At 38.8% G+C, this 27,819-nt stretch overlaps 1 protein-coding gene across 6 annotated transcripts in view; it reads right to left on the reverse strand.

The window, feature by feature from the left end:
- Positions 1 to 27,819, reverse strand: part of pcdh7b (protocadherin 7b) — a 163,489-nt gene that overhangs the window by 130,446 nt on the left and 5,224 nt on the right. The gene's annotated exons all lie outside the window — the stretch shown is intronic.

Genomic DNA, 27,819 nt, shown 5'->3' on the forward strand with positions numbered 1-27,819 from the left:
TCTGCAAGTCTCAGTCTAAATTATGCAGCACGGACATTTCCAGGTGACTCATGACTTTATCTCTGATTGAACACTTTAAACGTGGCATTTACAAACACATTTAAAAATGTCAAAATTAAGCACTTTAACCATAGTGAGAAAGATTTTTCAGCCCCTTACACCAGGATAAATTGTATATACAAATTCTTGAATAGTACATGTTTAGTCACGATGTTGATTTCTCTTCCTCATCCCTGACCTTTTAATGCTTATCCACTCGGTTAAATAAGGTTTTCCTTTGTTTTTACCTGGGAGAGTTTTAAGATCTCTAATAACTCAAATATGCAGAGGCCATGCAAAGACAGGCATCAAAAGATAACAATATGTATGGATATTTTTACAATACAGTAAATTTTTGACTTCCAGGTTCTAAAAGATGGTTTAAAAATATCACTCATAAAAACCCTCCAAACACATCCTAAGCCTCCTATTTTGCTGCAGGATTCTGGTAGCAATACAATTTCCTGTAGAAATGTGTGGTAGGTGGCAACCTTAGTAATGCTGCATGACCACATCTTCATGTTGTGCTAAATGAAGCTCCCTGCATAACTGTCCTCGGTTGCAAAAGTGCATATTGAAGCCAGTTGCTGTTTGACAGAAGCTTTTTGTATGTTTGAGACAGGTGCTGGAGGTATTATTATGTGATATTGTGATAGAGTTTAGAGTAAGGCTTTATTTAACTGTTTTAAAACAATTGAAAGGTAAAATAAAATGCCTTCCCATCAATTGTAATCCTGCTACTATACTGATTGGCATGCTGGGAGCTACATACTCAATAGTCCTGGAAAATAAATATATATATATAAATCTTTCTTCTGACTGGAAGCTATATTGCTTTTGTAGTGGCAAAGCCAGATTTCCAGTTTTAAGCTGTTAGAGATTCTAAGGATGGAGGTAAGACTTCCAACCTTGAAGACTTGAGGCTCATCACTAAAGATAATTCATAAAAATACCATTGGAAACATGCAAAACGTTGATCAATGATTTTAAAAATGCTTTCACCACTTTAATGAAAGTGTGGGCAAATATATTTCTATTGTAATATGTATTGTGCTAACAAAAAAGTCACAATTATAGATGTCTTTTTTGGCAATAGATTGTAGTACTTGGGTATAGCTTTCCTTTAACAGTCAAACCCCTCTAAGCACAAATACGTCTCTTAAAAATTAAACTTACCCATCATAAAATTGCCTGCTTCTGTATACCAGTTTCATTAGGTAGTAATTTAACTGGTCGATATGTTAGCAGCTACACAAAACGTGCATAAGTCAGCAGATGTAAACAGTGGCTCAAAACAAAATTAGTTACAAACCCAAGCACTTTTGAGGACTTTATCCAAAGTTTTAACATTTGAAGACCTTGAAAACCTCTTTTGTTTTAGTATCAATAAGAACTAAAGTAAATGTTTGACTTCAAAAAACTCCAATAAGCAAGCCTCTTCAGCTTTCAACACTCCTTACTAGAAAATACCATAACACTGAAGCCTTGTGACCTTGGTGCACCCATCTCTAACAACAACCATTAATTCATGACACACGACTCTGATATCCAAGGCATCCACTAGTACTGGCCATGTGCGTGCGTTTCTGACTTCTGACATAAACATGATCAGTTGATACATTCCCCTTTGACAAAACAGGATGGGCACTCCCAGTCGAAACACGCACCAAAAAAAAAAAAAACAGGTCTCACCACCTTCTGGATTCTAAAAACAACCAGCACGTTCTCACTTGAGAATCCAGTTGATTGTTGTGTCACTAATCCAAATGTTTACCGCCACTGTTGCAATTAAATCTGCCCAAAGGCTCACGAGGAAAAGGCATATAAAGGCAGGGCTGACACTTTTCCTTTTTTTTTTTGTTTTTCACTACTCATCGTTAAGCCGAGCATTCTGGGGTGTGCGTCCCTGGAGCCAAGCTCTCTTGTGGTTTCTCCCAACCCGGCAACCTGCTCAGCCTAGTCTGGTATCAGTGCACTTTCCATTGACCTGAAAGCACTTGTTTACTTTGATCATTCGCATTCTCTCTCTCTATTTTCTTAAAAAAACTTTTCACTGTGTCATTCCCAAACTGCATGCTAATACTGCAAAACTCACAACTTCCTTTAAGATAATTCATTACTTCAAAGACTTATAGCTTGTTACTCAGATATCACAGTTTGTTTAGCAAACTAAAAGGGATTCATTTCCATCCACATACACCCACAGAAAGTCCCCGGAGGTTGAGAGAAGTGTGTTTGTTCCAACTCATCACAATAAATGCAATTACACTGGGTATTTAATGTTTTTTTATGTTTTCCTTTTTTTTTTTCTTTTGTAGTCCTTCTTTTTAACAGGCGCCTTGTCAGTGTGTAATTAGTGATCACTGAGTGGAATCAAAAAACAAGAAAGACTTGTTTTTGTTGTGCTCCTTGCTTCTCGCCGTCTTCCCTTCCTTCCCTGGGGGGGGGGGGTTACATTTCTTCAACAAACTTGTCCTCAGTCAGCGTGTTAACTCTCTGAGACTCGTGCCCGCATCCATCACAGACTATGAGGTTGCCTGTTCATAAACGTAGATGTGGCCGCTGAAAGGATGAGAAGCTAAATTCCTGCAGGGGTTTTTGGATGTCTTCAGATTTTGTTTGGTTCATTCCCGAACAGAGAAAAGACTCGGGAGGATTCCCCAGGTGTTCAAAGGCTTCTGTCTCTCTCTGTGCGCTTTGAAACGTATTACTCTTATCAGAGGTGAGCCTGTTTGAGGTCAGGAAAAATGTACTCCAGGGTACACCCTATGTTTTTTCTCTTTAATGTTAGCTGTATAAAATATTGAAAAAGAAAGAGAAATTTCCAAAACTAAAATTTTAGTCTACCTTCAAAACTGTTTTAAAATCAATTGTGGTGCTGTTTATTTATTCTGTCTCTAAATAATTTGTTTCCCAGAGCTTTGTGTTGTAACAGCAGAGTTAAATAACGTAACTCAACCGATTCTGGTGGAGATGTTGCTGAACCAAGTGATTGTGCAGTAAATACACATATCTCTCTGAAACTCGATGAGAAAAACAACCACTTCTCCACAGAGAAACAAATGAAACTGAATAAAAATGGAGTATGGGGTTTAAATTAAACTACTGAAAACTAAAGAAGCTACAGATATGTTTTGTGAATTTGAATTAAAATCCAATATTAATGCCGGTTCTAGGTTCCCTCACAACTCTATACCCCCATGTTCTCCAAACCTACTTAATACCTGTAAGCAAACCATTTCGTACCCATGCACTAAATCCCTGCATACCAGTATTCTTCTGGGTAGTTAAGTATTTTAATAAATTATAAAAATAAATAATCACATCTCACATCTCAAATATTCAAATCTAATTGATTTCAATTGTATATAATGCTCCCACTATTTTTATATTGCACTCTCTCTCCATCAATTGTGGTTTCAATTCCAATTTGGGCCAGCTGATTCTTGACCTCCTGTTGGTACATAAACTTTCTTGGGATTATATAAATTCGGTTCATCACAAAGTCGTACAATCAATATGTACCCATGTATCTCATTATGTACCCCAACATGCTTCAGTTTCAATCTCATACACAAATAATTTTGTATCCATGTACTCAACCATTAAGTATCAGTTTATTTCTGTAACTAGAAAAATATTTGGATGATGCATGGAGATACATATTTGTAAAAATGGTCAAATCTTACAAACAGTTTTATGTAACAACTGTGATGTAACCTTTGTTTTTATTTATTCTTATGATATATGACAGATTGTGATCCATGTTTAAACCAAAATAATTCTGAATGACCTCTTATGGGTATTCATCGAAGTCATGTTACCAATCCTGCAAATTACCACTTTAGGATGAATATGTTGCTACATAACCATGATTTAAAACAATAACAATTGAAAAAGGTTGCAGACTTAGCTTTTTTACTAATATCAAAATTGAGTCCTACAAGAACAAAAAAACAAGAAAAAAAACTGCTCCAAGTCAACTTGGCCACTGGTCATCTCATGGATCATTCTTTTTCTTTTTGTCAAAACCTGCTTAATTTTTTACCTAGAAGCAGTACAGATATTAGTATTCATTATTGTCATTACACTTCTTGTAATTAATTTAAAAATGTTTCATTTTGAGTCATATGTGAATTGGCGTATTAGTGTATTAAATTAACAGGTGTATGAGTACATGTACATGCCGATGTAGGTATCAGTGCATCTCTAAGGGTGTATTCACACCAGGAAAGTCCTTTGGTCTGCTTGTTTGGTCCGAAGCAAAAGCGGACTTTATTTTTTTTTTTTGTTTGGTGCGGTTTGCTTTTACATTGTACTTTTTGCAAGTGAACTATTACTTGTAAACAAAGCCACGCGAGTGACGATCATTGCTCCCATTGGACAGAAATGACGGGGTCGGGACAGAGCACAGACCTGGAAATTTAGGAAAACAAATGTAGACGTGCTGCGTGCAGCACCTCTGTTCTGCATATTTGTGCCATTATTACCGCTGCAATATTATTGTGAGGGTGAAGAGCAGCTCATTCAACACAGATTTTGCAACGTTCTATTTATAAGTTTGGAACCGTGTTGGAGAATGCGTGCTGAACGCCGAAGATAATGGTGTACTCTGCGTGCCCGGTCCCATATGCCCAGTGTTGCAACAATCAGCTGGCCAGGTATGATTTGAGTATAATGTACACCTTTGCTATTGGCTACGGTGGCTTATTAAGTCCAAAGAGACGTACGTTATCTGCAGTTGGTTCGGATCGGGGCCAGTTTGTATTCAGACCATAAGTGAACCCCACCATAGTCCGTGTGGAAGCGGACCGAGACCACCTCAAAAGGTGGGTCTCGGTCCGGTTGTTTGGTCCAGACCAGGGTTCGCTTTAGTGTATTCACACCTACACAAAACGTCCGGACCAAGGGGGGAAATGAACTCTGGTCCATTTAAAGTGGACCAAAGGTGGCTAGTGTGAATACACCCTAATAAATACTTGTAAATGCTGAAATCTTTTAATGAAGTTCATCTTATTATCCTGACACCTAGTTTGGTAGAAAACATCCAACAGCAGATGGTTCCTTTTTGTATCAGGAAAATTTGTGCAAAGAGACCAGCGCTGTAAAAGAGGTCTAAATGACCACATAACCACATTACGGCACAGTAGACTGTGAGTGAATTATATGGGGTTACTGTAAATCTCCCCAAGGCTAGTATGGATTGTTGCGTAGTTGGTACAACACATTTTGTTTTAAGTCAGATAAGAAGAGACCAAAACTAAGAAGAGACCATAACCGTGAAAGTATCAAATGGACATATGGTTGAAATGACCAGTTTAAGTGGACGGTTTCTTTACCTTTTACATCCAAAGCCTGAGAGATTCCAGAACATCCTGTCTAGACAAGGTGATGGAGCAAGGGCAGGTGCTCTTTATACACAAAGCCATTAGAGAATGGAGCCCGTGCTTGTTTGAAAAGCATTCTAGCTCAAAAGCTAGGTGTTTATCCTCCATTGATTCCCTCCCTGTCCATTACACCATCAACGACAGAACCAACAGTTGTCAGCAGCCACTATAACGGGAAATCTATACTTAATATATTTCTTGTTGGCTGCTCATTAGAATCTTTAGGGTCTGGAAAGAAGAAGAGGTTCTATAGAACTGCTTATCTGATCTCGTTCATATTACTTTGATCCCACTTCTTTTGAAAAACAGACCTTCCAGAATAAGGATGCAGTCAGGATTTCAGTGCCAAAAAATGCACGTGCTACACTGATTTATTGACTGTATCAACAGGGGCTCCCGGAGTTGAGAACACATCATTGCAGACAACAACACGGTGAAAACAACAATATCAAGGGAGCAGGAGTTTTCAAACCCAAAGCGATTATTTTAGATATATAGATAGGCAGAGTCGCAGTGAACCCAGAAGCCACTCTGGGCCATGATGAGACAATGACCTGGGAGCAGCCAAATTTAGAGACTAGCTGCGTCTCCCAGGATGCATCTCCATTTGGTCTGCGATGGCAAGTGTGACCCCCATCTCGTTGCTCCTCACCTCATCCTAATTGAATCAGGCTGCTGCCCAGGATAATACGGCACATGTTGAGTGTGTATGTGTGTAAGAGAGAGAAATGGTTGAGATTTCACCTCATTAAAATTTGTCTTTCAAAGCTGACCATTGCTCCACAAACCCAAATATGTTTTCACGAGTAAAACAGATTGGGGTTATTATGCACCTTTTCCCCCTTCGGTATAAAATCCAGAGAGCAAATGCTTAGTTTGACTGTACCAAAAAATAATAGCCATTCATCTTCCTCATGGGTAATCGTACGAAAAAAATATGAATGTTAAATTGGTCGGCTGTTATTTCTCTAAAATCCTCTTCTAATCTGAGACTTTTCACTATATTCTGATGCATGGATTTAATTAAGAAGCAGTGCGATAAACATTAAAAATGTATTATTGGAAATTGCCGTAGGTTCTAAATTTCCCTTTATACTGTACTTCTTTGCATTAAGCTTACTGGGAAAAAAAAGTGTTTAAGCACAGTTCAGAGCTGTAATTAAAGACGTGAAAGACCAATACTTCCCAGTGAAAACCTGGCATCAGCGAAGAACGACAAGGACACAAAAAGGGGATGCTACAGGGGGGAAAGACTCTTGGTATGCTTCCTGTGGAATCCTTAATTTTTGCTCACCAGCCACGACATGAGCGTGCTCATCAAGCATGCGAGAATTAAACAGGGCTTTGAGGAGCTTGGGCCTAATAACTTCTCGGTAGTCTGCTTTAAGACTGTTGAGGTAAACAGGGTTTAATTAGGAAGGCTATAGCAATCTGGGACAGATGTTGAGAAGGAGGAACCATGCTGTGACTGTCTTTAGTTTGTGTTGCAGTCTGGCTCAGAAAAAGAAATGAAACAGCTACTCCAGAGAGAAAGAAATAACTAATTGGTTCAAACAGCTTCCAGAGTGAACACACACACACAGAGAGAGAGAGAGTGTCTTGGGCAACGAGCATGGTCATGTTGGAAATTTTCTCTTTCATTAGATGTTATTTAGACTTCTTAGTATGTAAAATCTTCACTCTGAACATCTACAAAATAAACATGCTATAATAATAATAATAGCACAAAACAAATGATAGAAAAAACATGAATGATCTGTGTTTCTGTGTGTTAAATGATATTATGATATTCCTAATGAACCAAAGCCAAATGATTAAGTTTTATTCAATGGCCAATGCTAATATTGAAGAAATTGCGTCCGGCAGGTGGCGTACTTAATAAAGCTGATTTGTTGTTCGTCATTGTCCAACAAATGAACACAGCTTAAACCAAGAAATTCAACTGGGTACAGTTTGAAAAAATAAAAATAACATGGTGATTTCACATGGTGACAAAAAAAACTTTGTTTCTTGTACCCGTCTGCTAGTGTCTGCAAGCAACCACCAAAGCCAAGACTTTTGTGACCACAACGACTTTATGTGCCAGCAACTACAGTCAAAATGTGTAGCCAAACATGCACCAGTAAAGGAAAATCAATGGTTTTAATACTTACTCATTAAGTCTTATTTATAGAAAAACAACATACTTTGTTTTTATTTAAATTAGTGTAACATTTTGATAAAGACTTTGGACCAACTTTTAGTGTGGCATTTTCCATTACCATTGGGCAAGCATTGCTTATCCTGTTTAAAAAAATGTCAAATACGATCTAAATATTGAGCTCACTCTTCAATCGGTCTACTGATGTCATTGCAAAATATCCACACATATGTATTTCAAACTTTAACAAGTGAAATGTTAGCATTTTTATGTTGTCAAAGTGGCCGATATTACTAACCTCTGTTAAAATATAACCAAAAACACAGCTAAGAAGAAAAAACAGACCAACAGAGAAACAGACCAACAGAGACAGAGAATATATGGCAGATTTTCACTTGTTTAATGCATCAACAACCGGCATGTTCTCTGGTTAGGTATAAATCCCTTAATGTTTGTATTCCTTTCAATTTTTCTTTAATTCACATGGAACCTCTATCTAGGAGCTTACATATTTTTTTTTCTTTAAGGTCAAGGTTTGTTAGATTAATTTATTGAATTAAAACAAAGTTTTGAGACATTAGATTGTCCATTTTACACAATCATAATAATCCAAATTCTAAGTTGGCGGATCAGGCCTCAAACAAAGAAGGAAATTGGTACTGGTTGATGAAAGTCTGATAGGTCCATTTCTTGTGATAAATATGAAAAACGTTTTTGTAGAAGTTGAAATAAAATATAAACAAAAGTTTGTAGTTTGATCCAGTCTTACTAGGGGACCAAACACATAAAACCTAAGAAATGTGTTTTAAAGCTGAAGTGCAATACATTGCTTATATTGGTGTCAGAGCTACATTTATTACTGTAAATGTGTGTCTTGGAAATTTAAAAAAAGAAGATGTTTGCAGATCTGCAGTGCGAAAGCCAGGGGTGTATCCTGCAAACTTTGCAGGTAAGTGGCAGCTCCACTGCTAAAAACCTGCTGATTGGATCGCAGAGCTCCTTCATGGTCTCAAGTTGCTGCTAAACCACATGAAACTCCACTATGAAGGGCAGTGGCTGAGCGGGGATCAACAGCTAACAATGTGGCAGTCAATGCACCATTTTGGGAATGTAACAAAAGCAAACACACCTAAGGCGGGTTTTATGGATCTTAAGCCTTAAATAACCACATCCGCTAAGCTGGAGAAACAGAGGAGGGGGAGTGTGAGAATGAGAGACAGAGAGAGAGAGCGGAACACAGAAAAGAGGTGGAGGAGGGTATGTTGCTGAGAGAATGGAGTGCTAAAATTGAGATGATGAGAAGCTGGGAGAGAAAAAAGTGAGCTTTGAGGGGCAGATGAGGATGACAGCAAACTGTGGGAGGGAGGAAGAATGGAGGAAGAGTGGAGAAAAAAAATCATGCATTCTTGACAGAAGCAACATGGCAGGATCACACAGCTATTTTTTTATTCACAGTCCTCTGCATTCACACATGATTTCAAAGGTACCAAAGCCCCGAGGAACCCTTCCAGCAAACACTGTTTGCCAATTTTTCAAGCCTGTCACTCCCTTCTGATCTATCAACTTGTGCTGCACAAAGAGCCTCCTCCTGCTGGTGTGGTAACTGTTGTTGTCACTGTGCCTACGTAAGGTAAGCAGATGAGGCAGGGTCATCCATTTTCCCATCACACATGATCTCTCAGATAACTAATAAAGCCATAAAATGTGTCAGTTACCAGTACTAAAATATAATAAGGTTTCAAAAAGTTACAATCTGAAAACTGCAAAAAAAAGTTTTTACCATTCTGTTCCTGTGCTTTAAAGTCATTTTTATGAGATGCCATAGAAAGTATCGCAGTGATCATAGTTCTCTCTGGCTGTACATGACACTGAATAGTAAAGTCTGGCCCTTACAGAGTTGCTTCTGTACAGTGTCAGCCAGCAGGCATTTATTTATTTATTTTAAAACAGAACCTCAAAACAGTTCCTTCATATCATTTCTACAGTTTGACATTCTGTTAGCAACAAGCATAGAAAGCTGATCAACATGGAGCATACAGTAAACCAGCAGCCCCCTCTCCCAACCATTTGTTGCACAATGCCAGTCACCTGGTTGAAAGAAGACATCTGCAACACAGTTTGAAAACCTTTTGAGTTGAGCAATAACCACCTATAAACAACTGTGGAATTTAGTGGAGGTTTAATGTATATTTTTACTTATGTTTATGTATCACATAAAATATATATAGTCAGTCAGTCAGTCATTTTCTACCGCTTATTCCATAGTGGGTCGTGGAGAAGCTGGTGCCTATCTCCAGCAATCTATGGGCGAGAGGCGGGGTACACCCTGGACAGGTTGCCAGTCCATCGCAGGGCAACACACAAACAACCACGCACACACTCATACACCTAAGGGCAATTTAGAGTTACCAATTAACCTAACAGGCATGTCTTTGGACTGTGGGAGGAAGCCGGAGTACCCGGAGTATATGAAATTATGTTTAAAAATCAACTAATAACAGATACGTTTATGTGATAATAATTTATATATTTTTTTCAGCATCATTGGGAAAAATACACAATTTAATAAGTTTTACACCTAACTGTAAAATAGAATGTATCACAACAAAAATGTGACACAATAAAACTTCTATATTTTTACTCATATTTTTACATCAAACACTGAATCTCCATAAACAAACATAACTGTGGTGCTTGTTTTGACTCAACAACTGCAGAATATTTCTGAGTGAAAAATCCCATAAGAACCTGCAAATATGACTCATCCAAAAGAGCAGCACTAGATCCAGTAAACTATAGGTGCAAAGAATGTACTCGCTGTATTCTTCCAGTCCTGCAGTGACAGTGTAAAGTTGAGTTGGGCTGCTTGGTAAGCACTTTTCCCCCCACCAACTGTCTCTCTCTAAGTCTCAAAATTTCTTATATCCTCCACAGGCTGATAAAAACAACTCAGCCCTCTGACAGGTTCTCAACCTCGGTGACATACACGGAAGAGCAGACGAGAGCATTGCAGACAAGGCAGGTAAAAATCAAGTGCGAAGACACACGCTGACACGCACACCCAGTCCGTTTTTTTTCTCTTTGTCCCTCGTCATTCACTGCCCATAGTGCTTGTTACGAGGTCTGACACAAAGTCTGCAGAGATGCAGAGCCCAGTAATCAAACGGAAGCTGCAGTTCTTCTAAAGGCAGTTTTCTCTAAACCAAGGAAGGATGAATATTGTATTTAAATAAGACTCTGCGTCTATTCCTGGCAGTGTCTCATAAACCAACCTTGTCCTATATATTTCCTCTCCTTAACTAGAGTTGCGAAACTGCATGATGGCACACTAGTGAGCAAGGTTGCCTATAATAATAGCTAGGGCCTTTCTGCTGGAAGTTTCTATGTTCTCCCCATGCATGCTGTTCGGGTTTTCTCCAGGTACCTTCGATTTTCTTCCAACAAAGCACATATTACAGGGTATCTTCAGGGTTTTAAAGCTTTGTTTTATGTCCTTAATTTAATAATAAACATTTTTTTCTGGTTTTAAACTTCATTTAGGAATGATATAAAACTGCGAATTCTTTTTATTAATTCTTTTTGCCCCTCGACTTAAATTTCTTCCATGTGTTGTAGTTCCAGCATTAACATGGTATTGTGTGAAAATACTACAAAGTGTAAGATCCAGGTCACCAAACACCCCTGTTGCAGGGGCTTTATTACCGGACATCGAGTCTTTTGTCCAAACTTGTAAAAGAATCCTGCTCCTAAAACTGGTTTCTTGTAGTTTTTTTGAGGGTTAAAATTAAAAGACAGAAAATTGAATTTCTAAAATATAAAATTAATATTAAGACTGATTTGTATTTAACTGATGACCTTTCAATTTGGTTTGTCAAATCATAACTAGAATATTTTTCCAGCATCTTGATCATTTTAGTTTTTGAATTACTAAACAGATAAAGACATTTGAAAACCTCCCCAAAAAAACTATAAACTGGAACTGTAAAGAATTTTGAAACATACCAGAACCAGAATAACTTACTAAGTAACTTAGTAAATTAATTACTTAAGTAACTTTTTACTTCCTAAATCTGACTTAAAAAAACTTGCAGAGAAACTTTTTTATGTCAATTGGAAACTCTAAATAGTCCTTAGGTAACAGTGTGTGTCCAGCAAGATGAAGTTATTATTTAAATTAATGATATTTAAAATGAACTTATTTGCAAATTTGCATGCCAAGGTCTATGATACTTTCCACCAACCTCCAATCAGACATTACAAAGGCACAGTAATACTTTCCGGGGTTTACTCTGCACCTCCAAACGAAGGCAGCACTTTCTATTTTCCAACCCACCACACTTGGGCATTCTGTTCACTCCTTACACATGTAATATGTGTATTAAGCAATCCTTCCATTTTGGTCCCCAGACACTGCTTCCTTTAATCCTACTGAATGAATTCATTGCCATTCAGCTGTCATATTTCCCTCAGATATTAAGTAAAATACAGAAGCCTTGTCTCATCTGTCTTTAAGATTCATAGCTGTTTGATACTTTGGGATGATTGAAAACACCTGATTTGAATGTGGCACATCAATGACAGTTTTGACCTTGCAAAAAATAAGAATAAAAAAAGACTGCAAGTATTTTCTCAAAAGGATTTGAAATGTGGTGGACATCTTGTAAGTACTGGCAGCCTGATGCTCATTCTCCCTTACTGGATCAGAAGTTATGGTGTTTCTTAGATAGATGAGATTCAGTTTTGCACACTTCGCCAACCTCCAATAGGTGAGTTTAAGGCTACCAGGCACATTGGCTGCATTTGAGGTATTTCCAAAAATCCTGGCTTCGAGAAAAAGAGCACAGCATTGAGCATCCACTGATCTCCTCTCACTTTCTAATTTGATCTCATGAATCGGGAACTCAAAGTGAGAAGGGGCAGCGACTCCCCAAAGCTCCCAGAGGAGTTGTGACATAGCAAAGAGATAAGCCTGCAGTGTTAAAGCAAACTGCTGCCAATTTAGTGTTCAGGGACCTTCATCTTTGAAATGCTCCTTGCTTTGCCCAGATGGCTTTATCAAAACAGTTTAGCGAAACACGCCGTTCAAGCACCTCATTCAACTCTGGGCCAGTGCTAGGCAATGTTAGCAATGGTGACTATTTTCTGGAGAGGACCTCACCCTTGAGCTTGGAGTTTGGCACTGAAGTATTCAAATTACTGGGTACAAGCAAGATAAGAGAGCAGAGCGAACCCTTTTTAAACAGAAATCTGGGAATATGGCCATCGAATAAGTTGTGATAGGGGGAAAGTGTAGTGGAGGTAAATCGTCCTCCACAGTTACTGGGACTTCTAGAGAAGATATACCATATAAAAAGCCCTAAATTAAATGCTGACTTTATAGAAGAAGTATTTCGCACTGAAAAATAGCCATTAACATTAAAATCCATGTCAATAAAAATGTGCTTGTACCTATATCGCCTTTGCCAGATTTATCAGCACCCCAAACAACTTCCATAAAATAAATGTAACCGGACCTCTATGGTATGAAAACATTACGTTTTTTTATTGGTCAGTGTGTAAAAACTTTTCTCAGACCTTCTGTTTTCCTGGGGTATAAAAGAGGCCTAAATATCTTGGCCACTGTACAAAATAGGAAAGACAACAGAAAATGCCATTCTAGTGAGGCAGGGTGTGTTGATCTTCATAGATCAGGAAATGGCTACAAAATCATTACTTTACGAAAACCAGATATATATTTACAGTGTATTGTCTGACATTAATCAAGTGAATCCTTTCCTGTTTTAGGTCAGTAAGGATTACTGTTATTTCAAGTTTGTAAATTACAAGACATTAAGAGATTTTTATTCTTTAAAACCAGAAGTTTACATACATTTTCATAGTATACACCACTTACTATGCACAAATTTTCAATGGTATTGAGATCAAAGCTTTGCGATGGCATCTCCAACACATTGACTGTGTCGTCCTTAACCCACTTGCTACCTAATCTGTCAGTATGCCGAGGGCTACTTTGAAAGTCCACGTATGCCCAAGCTTTAACTTTTTGTCTGATTTGATAAGATTTTGCTTTAATATTTCCACATTATGTTTTTTTGTCTTGATACAGTTTTGTAAAGTGCAATTGTCCCTCCTGCAGCATAATACCCACACATGGTGCAGCCACCCCCATACTTCACAGATTGGATGATATTAAATTTGCAAACTTTCCAAGTTTTTCCTCCAACTGTAACAACGGTCAATATGGTGGGACTCTTCAGGTTTAGTTTCATTAAACCAAAGGAGTCCTCTTTCAGCCAAGCACAGAACGTAAGAAAAGAGTCATCCACAAAGATCATTGTTAAACAAGTCTGTGAGATTATGCTATTGCAATTGATGATTCATTTATTTTAGGATTCTTTACCAGGAGAGCCAAAAAAATATGAAGGGTGCAGTATCTTGTCAATGAATAACTAACATAAATTCCTGAGAGAGAAAAAAGAACATGTCCTAAACAGCAACTGAGGACCTTAACTGGTACGTCTCTGCTTTTAAACACAACTCCTCTTAGCATGGCAAATTGTGGCATTTTAAACATAAATTACAAGGTCCCCCAATTGTCATGTCATGTCCCTGATTCCCTGGGAGAAGAAGCTGCCACAGCAAAGAATAGCTCATTCAAAGCGATTCAAAAGAGTAAGGCACACACACGCACGCACATTGCCTCAGACGTAAATCTTTCAAACGTGCAGAGGAAGGCAAAGAAGGCAAGAGCGGTTATGCATGTTAAACACATTTGCTTAGACATCAAACGATTGCCTGCAATTGGCTTCACAGGGGGAAAGTAATCTGTGCTGCTCAAACATTCAGCGCAGCAGCTCGCGGAATTCTGATCGTGATTAAACAGAAAAGTAACTGTCTGCATTCGCTGGCCAGCTAGGGGGATCCCCTCCCGCCCCACTGAAAGCACTCATAAATGACGACCCATCAAGCACATTGCCGCTTGTCGTGGTCACGTCACCAGTTCATAAGAGCTCTTCACTGCATTACAGGCTTCTTTTATGCACTTATGTTTCCACCCCGTACAATGAAGACTGTTATTAATGTATCATTTCAGGCAGATTAAAGGTGATGGGTTGTGATGAGTTTGAAACTAATTGAGTGGTGTTCAGCAAAGCCTGGGTTGGAAATAAAGTTGAAGTAAAAAAAAAAAAAAGAACCCCAGCCATGTTTAAGCAGCTTTGTTTACCATTATTCTAATCATTTTTACTGCCCCCAGACATGTCAATTTGATTGATACCATTGCCTCTCCCCCAATCCCAGACCTCATCAAGCTGGAGCCAAGCGGCAGCAAACGTAACAACATTCCCTATTTCTCCCTTCGTCTTTGTGGCCCGGCTTCCACCCCACCTTCCCCCGAAAGGCACTTCTCACTACTGAATGCACTCCGTAATTTACAATTGGCTATTGTGTCCCAAGTGTTGCACTGGAGCAAGTCGGAGTAAATGAACTGTGTCAAATACCTGTTTTTTAGCCTTGATTACAAACTCAAGTTCGTCTTCCTCCATAACTGGGGCAAACCAGGCAACATCCACATTTCTGAACATGTTATTATTCATGCACCCAAGCTCGCCTGCTTATTCCCAAATCAAATCAGGGGAATCGGTTTTTCACCAGTGGCCAGTTTGATTGACTGTTTGTAGCTGTTACAAAGAACACGGCGGCTCTCGGGTGAGAAGGAGGAATAACCAGAACGACTTCACCTCCAGGGTTTAGAAAAAAGGGTAAAAGCTGAAACCTAAGTTAGATAATAAACAGGCCATAGGGCAAAGCTCTGCAGATCAATACATGAAACCATATTAAATGTGTGAAGCTCCTCACTTTGCAGCAGAGTCTGTCTGACTAAAGTCAGAATTATAGTCATGACCACTTTCTATTGCAGTTTCAAGTGTGCTGGTCAATGGTAGTATGCACCTCATGCTGGCAGCAGACTTTAAACAGCACTGATGTTTAGTCATCAGTATATAAGACAATCATACAGATTTAATCAAAGATGTCAAACAATAAATCAAGAAACCAGAGACGATGTATCTTCTCTCTTCAAGAAAAAGGTTGCCACATATTTCTGAAAACAAAAGATTTTGGAACATAAATGCCCAAAGCCCATACTGAAGTGAAATATCTTCTTTCTTAACTATATAAAATGTTAAATTAGTCCGGGTCTTTCCTCTTGTCCTTCCTCAAATCATCACATTTGCTCAATGCATGACTAATGATCTGTGATGTTTGCACTGGTCTTAAATTCCTTTTGGCTATAGGCGCACCAAAGGTAAAGGAGGATGTGGGCCCCAGGGCTAGAGCCAGCTTTGGTGCTCTACTCACAAAGGTCAAATTACATTAGACCGTTAGCTAGGTACATATATCAAATTCCGCATTTCCAAGTATTTTCAAGCTGAAAATAGAGATTTTCTGAAAACATTAGCATTTTGTCTTTCTTAAAAAATTCATTGCAAAGTACATTGTAACATTTCTAAAAAATGTCTTCAATCATACAAAAAACAAAAATCAAGAAATAAGTATGTCAGGCCTGTGTGTGACAATGTAGTGCAGTTATTAAAATACTCTATAAACATGAGAAAAGACATATGACATGTGACTTAAACTTTAGCAGCACATTAGGATTTAAAATAAATAACCTGAATGTTGTCAATATTCTAGTGATTGGATATACCACAGAACAAGCATAAAATATATATGATATAAGAGAGCAAAACAACACAAAGGAAATAATGCCAAGAACAGAACCCTGTGGAACTTCATGCTTAAGAGTAGCCGAAGAAAATGTTATGTTTGATTTTGCAACAGTAATAGTGCAAAATGATAAAAGTACATCACCCTATGTACAAATATTTATTGGCTTTGAGCCATAATCTGTTTGTTTAAAAATACAGCAAAAAACTCTGCAAATAAGCAAGAAAGCTCTTAAAATAGTAAAATTTGAGGACGTATGAAATTTTCTCACTTTTTTGCATTACTTTGTTAAAAAGGCAAAAATAAAGTAATTTTTTTAAAATTCAATTAATATTGCAAATGTTGCAAAAAAATCTGTGAACAGATATGAATTAATAATCTTTTCTGCACAGTCTTGCCAGTAGCAAAGGCAAATAAAAGGGGAAAATTGAAAAATTAATATTTTCAAAAAAAGCCAGCTGGACTTCATATTTCACATGGTTTGATAGCAGCTACCTTGCGAGGTCCGTCGTAACTCCAGCTGCCCTGTGACCTTCATTCTTCAGCTGGCAGGCAGATTCTTCCATGCTCTGACAAGATTTATCGAGCCTGGCTAATAGCCTTCTCTCTGCCAGGTAGGGCCTCATCGATACAGGGCCTACTGCTGCCCCTTTGCCTGCTGCTAATGAATACCTCTGCTTTTTTCTGCACACATCCACACTTAATGCAGATGGTATACAGCAGCCTCCAATGGCAAAGACTTTCAAACTCTGAGATCAAGTGTAAGACTTCTGGAGTTTGTTTAGAGATTCTTGAATAGGTGAAAGCAAAGTGGTGCCTCACTGCCCTCTGGCTCCCTCCGCCTCAGTACGCATGTGTGTGGAAGAGGATATGTAATAACCAGACACACAGACAAATATAATGAACTGAAATTCTTGGGTAAACACACACACACAGGATATTGAAACCCTCTCAGGCATGTCGCTGCTCTCGTGTGCACGGTATGCTGCATGATGAAGAGGCTGAACTGTAGATACCCCAACTCCCCATCCCTCCCCATCTTCTGAAACTCTTACCAATTTAGAGAAAAGCACAACTGTACACACCTACACATTTCATCACCCCTACCTATCAACACAGTGAGCACAGCGCGAGAAACACAAGCACAAACTTTCACACACATTCCCCAGGCTTTGATGGATAGTCAGCAAGTGCTCTGCCTCCTGTTTCCTAGGCATTAAATCTCATTTTGGGCAGGGCACACCAAAAACGGGGCTAATAGAAGCAGCCAAGTTGTCCTTTTCCCCTTCCATTTTCCGAGTCACGACGTTCCCATTATCCTCTGCTGCTTAGCAAATATGTATGATCGTAGCCTGTTGAAAAAAATCCATATGCTTTGGGTGAAAAAGGAAAACCTTCGGATGCATTATTTAACACAGGCTATTCATACTTTATCTAATTTAGCCAGGGGAGCTCGGTCAGTCTTAATATTTTAGCGGATTCTCGGTACAAAGGAGCAAAAAGTCAGAAAAGGGGAAGAATGTGAAGGGAAACAGAGAGCAATATGTCTGCAGCTTAAAAAAACCTTAACAGATGGTGGAGACTGTACCTGTTGTTGGGACCACAGACATGGTTACAACATGAAGTCCAGTACAGACTTTTCTGGAACCTTCAAAATAGATTGCATTAACCTACTTCCAGCACAGCCAGGGAAAGGGGTACTTCCTATGATGCCACTGTCTGTATAAAAGCACCCCCTTTCCAAGGAATCAATCTATTCTACGTGGGTTCCCCCAAAGGGTCTGGACAGAGAGACACGCGCACTAATGTCTCTTTGCTGGCAAACAGACATAACTCTCCAACTGGATCTAAGGCTGTCATACGATCATCGATCATATGCACTAAGTTAAGTACGAATGAATTACTGTTCGTGTATCCGGTATATTCATTCATGAACGGGGTAATTAAGGTACAAGCGTTGCTTGACTTGCTCTCTGAGTTCTACAGAGGCCAACTTTGTGTATAGAGAGTTCCCAGCAGAGACGCTGTCTCTACGACGCAGAGTGAAGCAGATTCCTGGTCTGAAAGGAGGACAACAGGGACCGCATCACCATGGTTGCGGCAGTAACTGTGCAGCTGGCCGGCCAACAGAACAAGCCCCCCACAGCTACGGAGGTTAGCTGGAAGCTAACCCTTTGTTCACAGAGGTTTCTTCAAACTTCGTCGTCGCCCGGATAGCTTTTCCTCAGCATGTGTTTGATTCTGGTGCTAAGCTATCAGCTTCTTTTGTTAGCTTTAAATGCTAACAGCTAAGAACACGTGCTTGCCTGCTAAAGATCATCTACCCAGAAAGGTTGTTAGTTTTCAATCCAGTAAATATTTCCCTAACATTATTTTACTAAACTTGATAACTAAGTAGACACCATTAAGCCACATTTCTCCAGAAAGATTTGGCTCTTTTCCAAAATATTTCCTTAAATATTTTACCATTTCCTTAATAATATTTCTTTAAATATTATTTTAATAAATAAAGGCAGATAATGAGACACAGTTGAGAATTGGTCATCCAGAAGGTTGGTTTTATTCAGCAGATCATTATTTAAAACATTATTTTATTAAAATAATATTTTATCTGGTCTTGCATTGTGAATGGTTGTCTAAAGGTATGCTTCAATATATTAGTTCAGGTATTAAAATTAAGAAACCTAAATTAAATACAAATACAGCCAACCTGTAACATAGTTACATGTTCAAGAGCCAAAGACAAATTCCCTCTTATCCTCTGCGTCTATACCAGTTCCTGTAATGCTGTTTACATGTCTTACTGTCCCCTCACTGATACAAATATTTGCATGTTTACTGACTTGAATCATATCTCTGACCTTCCTGTCATATTAGCATTGTACCTAGAGACACAGACTGTTTTCTCAAGTAATGGAAATCCTCCACTGCTCATTTCCTTCAGGGCCTTCTTGCTGTCACACTTAAATAAAGAACACAACACATGGTACACACAAATCAATATAATTTGAGTATTTCACTTATTTTCCCATGAGAAAACTGTTTTGTTTTTAGCCAGAACACCTTTAAAAAAAGTGCACATTGCACTTTGGAACTATGGCCTAGGCAGGGTGACCTCATATCACCCTCAAATGAGGGGCAAAAAGGATGCTTATGAGGGACATTGTGGGACATTGTGGGACACGTTTCCAACACTATGATGACGTCATAAATTTAAATTTAACAAAGATCTCACATTACACTTATCAATCTCTGCTTTGGCTGTTAGTGCAAAACAATGAATTAGCAGTTTGAAAAAAACTTTACAAGCTTTTAAAGTTTAACACTGGTAATCTTATCTACTGTTGCCTTGTCTGTCTGGCAGTCAGCTCTGGGTTTGAGCAAAAATGAGTCCATAGATCAGGAGGCGCCTTTTTCAGCTGTGAATTTCATGTGCGACTCTCTTTACATTGTCGCTTCACATTGTGCTTTCCTTCGTGTAAAATTTGAAAATAACTTTGGCAAACTTCATAAAAATCCCTCAGAGATCACCTTTTACTGACCTCAGCTAGTTATAGTTCAGTCTTTGTTGTAGCTACATTTTCTTTTCCGTGATTTACTTTCCATTATATTCTGTATAGTCTACTGATGTAGGCCATTCAAGAAAATCCTTTTCTTGTTCTGTTTTATTTTACTAGCTTCGTGGCGCGCAGGTTGATCATGACGTGGGATGCTGCTGCGTATTTTGATTGACAGCTGATGTGGCTCTGTGATGATGACTGCAGCTCTGCTTTCTTTACATTTCAGAAAAGCTACAGTCAAATAGTTTTTTCACTTATCAGAATCTGACCCAGTCAAATGCGGGACATTTTTTTCTGTTTGAGGGACACCGGGACAAAAGTAAAAAACGCGGCAGTCCCGCACAAATCAGGACATCTGGTCACCCTATGCTTAGAGGGAAAATATGGATCAGAGCATCTTGCTTTCATGGCAGGTGTTCTTCTCACTAACAAAGGCCACATGTGGCAATATAGCTGATAGTGAAAAGGGAGTGGAAGGTTTAAATCACCGCTTCTTAACAGGGGGCCATAGCCCCTACTGGCAGCTCCCTTGACACCATGACACCTGCGTGAGCCTTGCTGACAGAAAGTGATATATCCGATTCATCACTATGTGCTCTTTTTCACTTGCGAGTGAAAGAGAACGACTGTCACTCATGCTAAATCTAAACCTAGATATACATAAATTAGGTTTAGAACGTTCTCTGCTTTTTTACAGTGATTATGCAATAAAAGCTTTTTAAAAGGTTTTTAGCAGTTTTGGCAGGTAAGGTGCCAATAAATGTGAAGGAAAGGTTACTTTCACATAAATATGACACAAAGTACAGGCCCACTCTTCAAACATGGAAAAGACAAGAAAACATGGCATTCAGGTAAGGCAGATATGTGTGAATCTCCATAAATCGGAAAGTGGATAGAACAAATTAGAATTAATCTGCCTACAGTTTCTCATGACAACAGAAAAATAACAATTCCGAAACTGGTTAAAAAAAAAAACCAAATATATATATATATATATATATATATATATATATATATATATAAAGCTTTTTTTTTAGAAAACCTTTAAAAAATACCCTTTTCCTCTTGATAAGATCTAAAAATTGCACGTGTACTTCTACTGCAAGACAGAATTAAAACAGGAAAGTAAATGACACAAGCAAAGGATGTTTGGCCTGACTTTTCTGGAGACTCCTGCAATTTTGATGACCTGCAGTGTCACAGCGAACACAGCACCATTATTTTGCCTATTAGTCCCACGAAACAACAAGCCTTACGTTTGATCCGTGTTGTGATCCCGCTCCTCAACGGTGAACTAGTCCCAGGGGTCGTGCAGCAGCAGAGCTAAGTGTTCTCATTTAGTTGATTCTGGATCCCGGTGTCGATATGAGAGGACAGCAACAGAGAAAACAACAAGGCTAGCATGGCACATCATAAACCTTGGGAGCCTTGTAAAAGTCAATTTACTGTACAAACTCCTCTGAACAACCGCCATGACAAACAAGTCCCGCAATACTGGCGAGCATGCGGTGATTGATAGTGCCTCAGGAAAGGCAAATCTGCAAATATGAATCGGCTTTATCCTTGGCGAGCCCTATCTAATATGATCTCGGCCGAGTATGAAATGAAATTCTACTCTGGATGACATGAAATTGAAAGAAGCGGCGAGAAGAAGGTGGTATCCTCGACACTGCCACTTGCAATCAGAGGCATGGAGAGCAATCAAGGTGGCACGCGGCTTAAATTTGTCTTTTATAGTTTTTTTGCACCCCCTTTTCCTGCTTCTTCTCTTTACTCTGCCTTTCACCACCTTTTGAAGAGGCTTCTTCAGGTTCTTCAATCATGAGTATTTATTTGCATGTGATGACAGCCTATCTCACTGGCCTGCGTATGTGGTGAGGAGAGTTAAATAAATAAAAAAAGGGAGAGCGAAGCAACAATTTTCATGCTTTCACTTATAGGTAAAGAAAGAAGAAAAAAAGCGCTGTATTAAAATATTGTGCAGGGTAATATTCTAGACACTATAGCAACCAGCTATAGCAATGTCCCTGCGTCTTTTTCTCTCACCTCTCAGTCTCCATCATTTCTGCCGGCGTATAAGGTATGTCTAATCCGTAGATTAGTAATTGCCTCAGAGCAAATGCATTCAAATCACCAAACAGAATTGGACGAGAAAAACGCTGCCCGCTGCAATTTCATGAGTATTACTGTGCTCTCTTACTCCTTCCATTTTCCCATTCGGAACATAAACAACAAAAAAGCCCGAGCAGCCACAGATTGAATTAGGGCCCTAATAGATCCAAAACAATTTTGATAACGTTAGCCACAGTCAGTAGCAGCAAGGACAAGCGCTAATAATAATGTGGCAATAAAGAAACCAGCTTACCGCATACTGCTTATTTCTTTTACTAAATGCAAGATTTCCAGAATGGTCTTTTTTCACATTTAGGGCACTGTCCTGAATTTCAATTACGTTCATAGAAAAAGAAAAGTGTGTTTCTTTTTATGATCATTCTGTTGCCAAAGGAAGTTCAATGTTTCAGTGACCAAACCCTGTGTAAAGCTTTCAAAACCACAAGTAAAGTCTTAATTGAGCCCTGAGAATTTTGCACTTTAACGCTTGTGTTTAATGAATTTATACCGACATACATTTTGTTCAGCCAGGTCTAACTTTGGGATGGTTACTGGTATCAAGAAACACTTTTTTAAAGTATAAATAAAGGTTTTAAAAGGTTCCGATTCAAAGACATGAGTTTTCTCCAGTTGTATGGAACCAAAATTAGATTTGCTACACAATTACCCTCACATAAAACAAAAATTTATTTGGATGTTAGGAAATATTTAGAGTCACAAAAACTCTCAATAAAGCAACTGACTCCAAGCTAGCTATCTGAGCAGGTAGCCTGACTAATTACCCTGCTAATATCAGCTTGTTATAGTAGCATCAGTCTATAGACTTTAGGTTTACTACAAATATGTAAGTGTTTATTCTAGATTTTACTTAGGTCCATGTATAAAAAACCAAAATAACAATAAATAAGTGGTATATCTATTTAACGTTATTGAAAGTGTAAAAATAAGAATATTGTTTGAGAATCAGAAGGAACAATTGTTGGTTTTCTGTTTCATATAAAAAAAAAAAAAGTCTATCGTACTCTTCAGGGCATTAAAAATCCCTTTGACGCAATCCCAGATGAAAAGAAAGCATGGAATAACAGTGCTGCCTCTCACCCAGCTATTCCTGGGTGCTGACAGTCAGCTGGCTGAAAGAAAGTTGCTACAAGTTTCCCTCGCTTGGAATGAAAACAAATTTGTATGTTTGGAAATAATTACAGTCAAAAAGAAAACACGGATATGTTGGGACCCACAGCCATGTATACAACATGAAAGATGCGGTACAAACTTTTCTGCAACTTTCGAAATAAATTGCATTTAACCGACTTCCAGCAACTGAGGAAGGGGAGGGGGGGGTAGCAGCGGACTTTCCATGATGCCACTGGCTGTATAAAAGCACCCCCTTTCCAAGGAATCTTTCTCTTCCACTGCTCCCCTGCGGGACCGGGACAGGAGAGGCACATCGTGCTAATGTCTCTTTGCTGGCAAACAGACATAACTCTTCAACTGGATCCGAGAGTGTCATACGATCATCGATCATATGCACTGAGATAAGTACAAATGAATCACTGTATGTGTATCCGGTAGATTCATTCATAACGGGATAATAATTAAGGTACAAGCCTGGCTTGACTTTTCTCTCTGAGGCCTACAGAATCAAGCTGTGTTATAGAGAATTCCCGGTAGAGACGCTGTCTCTACGAACCCGAGTGGAGCAGTTTCCCGGTCTGAAAGGACAACAGGAGTCGCATCACCGTGGTTATGGTAACGTGCAGTTTGGTGGCCGACAGAGCTGTAGCTAACCGTTTGTTGACTGTGGATGTTTCTTCAAACTTCGTCGTCACCCAGACAACTCCTCCTCAACACGGTTCATGAGTTTAGGTTTGGGCATAGAAAGATTTAGGATGAAATGATCTGAACGTTTTTATGAAGTTTGGTTTTGTTTGTGTGAAACTCTGCTCACCACGTGCTCAGTTTTATGTTCTGTGTTAATGTGTTTTTAAAGTTAAGACAAACTTTACTTGAAGGGTGATTTTAAACACAGAAGATTGATCATAACGCGCCGTCCGCGCTTATGCATTTTAACCCTTTTATTGATGGTATTTTTAAAGGTGTGTGTTTGATTCTGGTGCTAAGCTATCAGCTTCTTTTGTTAGCTTTAACTGCTATCAGCTAAGAACACATGCTTGCTGCTAAACAATATTTACCCAGAAAGGTTGTTAGTTTTCAATCCAGTAAATAATATTTCCCTAATATTATTTTACTAAACTTGATAACTAAGTAAACACCATGAAGCCCCATTTCTCCAGAAAGATTTGGCTCTTTTCCAAAATATTTCCTTGAATATTTTACCACTTCCTTAAATAACATTTCTTTGAATATTATTTTAATAAGTAAAGGCAGCTAATGAGACACAGTTGAGAATTGGTCATCCAGAAGGTTGGTTTTATTCAGCAGATCATTATTTAAAACATTATTTTATTAAAATAATATCTTATCTGATCTTGATCTTGTGAATGGTTGTCTAAAGGTCTGCTGATTATTGCCTAAGTTGGTTCCAAGACTAATTTAACTTAATTTCCAGATTCTTCAAGATAATCCTTGGTTCTCAAACATAAACATTGCATGGTAATGTTGCATCACGTTTTAGGTCATGGTTTCAATCATCTTTAATCAACTTGTTTATATTGTACATAGCCCATTAGTCTTCCTTATTCTTTAACTCTGCTTGGTAGTTTAGTTGGATTGTTTTAGCCTAGTAAAGAGTTTGTTGATTGAAATATGTTTGACTTTGAGTTGACTTATTTTTGTTAATAACTTCTTGTATTTTAATAAATTGTGTGAATTCATTCCATGTGTGTGCAGAGTTTTGCTGTTCAATAATGTCAGAGCTTGGCTCACTCTTTTCGATCTTGTCCTGATACCACCGCCTTACTGGGCTGGTATTCAGAGGACAACCCTTAACAGATTCATAGTCACAACAGATAGTTATACTGTAGAAGCTAAAGGAGCACAGTTCCTAATTTTTATTTAGTTTTCAGAATCAGTAAGCAAGCTACCAAAGCAGATAGCTCAGTGAATTAACCAACTAATATCAGTTTGTTATACTTCTGTTCACAGTACAGTATATCAGGTGTTAGCAAAAATGTATAGTTGGATCTGTTTGTGGCTTTTTTTTTTTCTAAGGTGTACAGGCAGCTACATTTCTCAGGTTGAAACAAATGATGCCATAGGCAAATCACCACATTTCCATATTGGCTTCCTGCTCTGCCTGCAACCTCAAGGGCAATCACATCCTATGTTTGGCTAAAAACGCCACCCCACTGACCTCCGTTTGCATGGTGATATTGTTTGTCCTGTACAAGTGTGGTCAGGGGGGTTAAGGTTTGCCCCTTTTGCAAATGAGTTGATTTTCAGCCGGAGAATGACTAAGTGGCAAAGGAGTAGAAACTTGGCGGAGGATGTAAGAGGGGAAAGATATAAAGGGGTTGGGGGGATTCTTCGGGGTGAGCAAAGTCCGGTTGTGCTTGCTGCATAAAGGAGAAACAGGTTTAAGTCTGTGGATGGGGCCTCCATCTGCCCTGAGGGGCTATGCTGCAGGAAACAGAGTACAAGCTCACTGCTGATTAAATGTGATCCACCTGGGCACAATGATAAAACAAAAACTGATGGGCTTTGCTAATTCGATGGCTAAGTGATTTCATTTCTCTCCGCATTACTGTTGAACTGCATTATTTCCTGGCACTAGTCAGAACAGAAGCTACTGCCAAAAGTAATAAAGTTAAGTGCTCTGTTAAGAGAAAACACCACTCATCAGCCTTTGGATGCAGCAAGTTGAAATGCAGGCAAGTAAGGAGGACATAGATTAGGAGTGATGTTGGGTACAAAAGCTACAAAAAATAATAATCGGAACACAGCGTGCAATCAGCAGAGTTTCAGCAAAACAGGTTGAATGTGATGTTGGGCCTATTGGAACCCTCACCAGCTGCAGGTTGAGGCTCTGGTATCCTCCTCAGATTTAGCTCAACTTAATGACTGTTTAAATGTCTGACAGACTTAAAAGAAAAGGTTTGCATCGCTAATAAACCTTCTTAGTTGCCTGGTTACCTGTCCGAGCAGGTTGCCTCTGTAGTTATTGTAAGATTAGGTGGGCGAGAGAGGGAAAATAAAGACGGAACTTGATACCGCTGAGGTTACAGTCAGTGTTTCAGGCCTATTCTCTATTTCCCTTCCCTCCCTGTCCTCTCCATCTTTTCCACCCAAACGTCAAGTCCCTGGTGAAACAGTAGGGGCTATTCTCCACACCGCTAACAGGGCTGTCTTTCTTGCGCCTGCCTTTTTCTCTTCCTACGCACACATTGAAGAATATTCAGTATCATCAATTCTCCTACATCTAAATACTGGAATATGGACCACATTCATTGGCAAACGTTCAAACAGGCAAAGTTTTATACTCATTCAGAACTAGGCTTTGGCAAGTTACTACAAAATCCCAATGTTTTTTTTTAATCATACAGTTCCTACGGTTTAAAGTCCTTTTCATTTAAAGTCTGAGGTAATAGGCATCTTTCCATATTTTTATCACTGACCCTACCGTACCTGTTGCTTCTCACTGCTAGCCAGCTGACTGACAAAATGCTACTACATTTTTCTCTCACAGGACAAAATGGGCTCTTTGTAAATATAAATAATACAAAAGACAGTCAGGTTATGGAAACCAAAGGAGTGCCACCTATCGCTCTTATTAAAGTAACACTGTTTAAACTACAACAGGCAACCTGTGACCTAGTTTAGAAGCAGTTTTAATAAAAAAAAACATTTATCATTAAATATGTTTTATACTTATAAAGTAGGGCAGCACTTCCCTTCAATCAGCAACAGAACACTTGCTGCTTTCTGTTTAAAATAAAGAAATTAGATCATGTTTTTCTTTAACATTTTATGCAAATTCTGTAATACTATGTTTTTACTCCAGGGATCATACTGTGTTAGTCTTAAAGCATCATATGTCTATTCAGAACACACAAAACTATTCCATCTTTATTCTTTAGTCACTAATCCATATTTTACACAAAAAATTAAAAAACTGTACAGACACCTGTCCTTGAATGCTTTATTATGTCTTAAGTTTAAGAGGCCCTTGCCAGACAACAGAACATGTTTAGAAGCAGCCTCCCTAAAATCTAAAGCATGACCACTACACTTCTTGAACTAATAAAAGAGCTAGCTGTGAAATGCCGTAATTGGAACACATGAGCAAACACCTTCCTTTCATTTAGCTCCCATTTGCCGCAATCAAACTGTGCCCCATTCACCCTAGAAGAACGTATCAACAGTCAGTATTCAGTTTGAAAATCTTGCTTCCTATTGCCCAGTGAATGCCAGACCAGCAGCACCACATTGTAAAGATGGATGATATTTTCTTGCAGATCAATACAAGCTTTATATATTTGCGTGTTGCAAATTGACTCCAGACATTGTATTCCAACAAATCCTGAGTCCATAAAGTTTCCCCGCAGCTTTAATGTTGAGAACAAATATATAAATATGTGCGCGGGGCATAGTGACACACAATACATGCTGCTGCCGCAGCAGCAAATAGAGTGCCCTTTTAATTATGCAGGAGACATCCGAAAGAAACAGCACTCCTCACACTCTGGGAAGCAGTTCAGTGAATACACCATATTAGAGGCTGTAACAGACAGAGGCAAGAGAAGGGAGAGGCACAAAAGGGGACTGAAATGATTCAAGAGGAGGAATAGTGTAAGAGAGAGGGGAGGGGAGAAGACTTATAGAGAGGTGAGACTGAAGATTAAAAAAGAAACTGCTGCCAGATAAAAAAGGCAAGGCGGGAGAGTACCATTGTAATGGA

The sequence above is a fragment of the Girardinichthys multiradiatus genome, chromosome 14 (genome assembly GCF_021462225.1).
Source record: "Girardinichthys multiradiatus isolate DD_20200921_A chromosome 14, DD_fGirMul_XY1, whole genome shotgun sequence".
NCBI lineage: Eukaryota > Metazoa > Chordata > Actinopteri > Cyprinodontiformes > Goodeidae > Girardinichthys > Girardinichthys multiradiatus.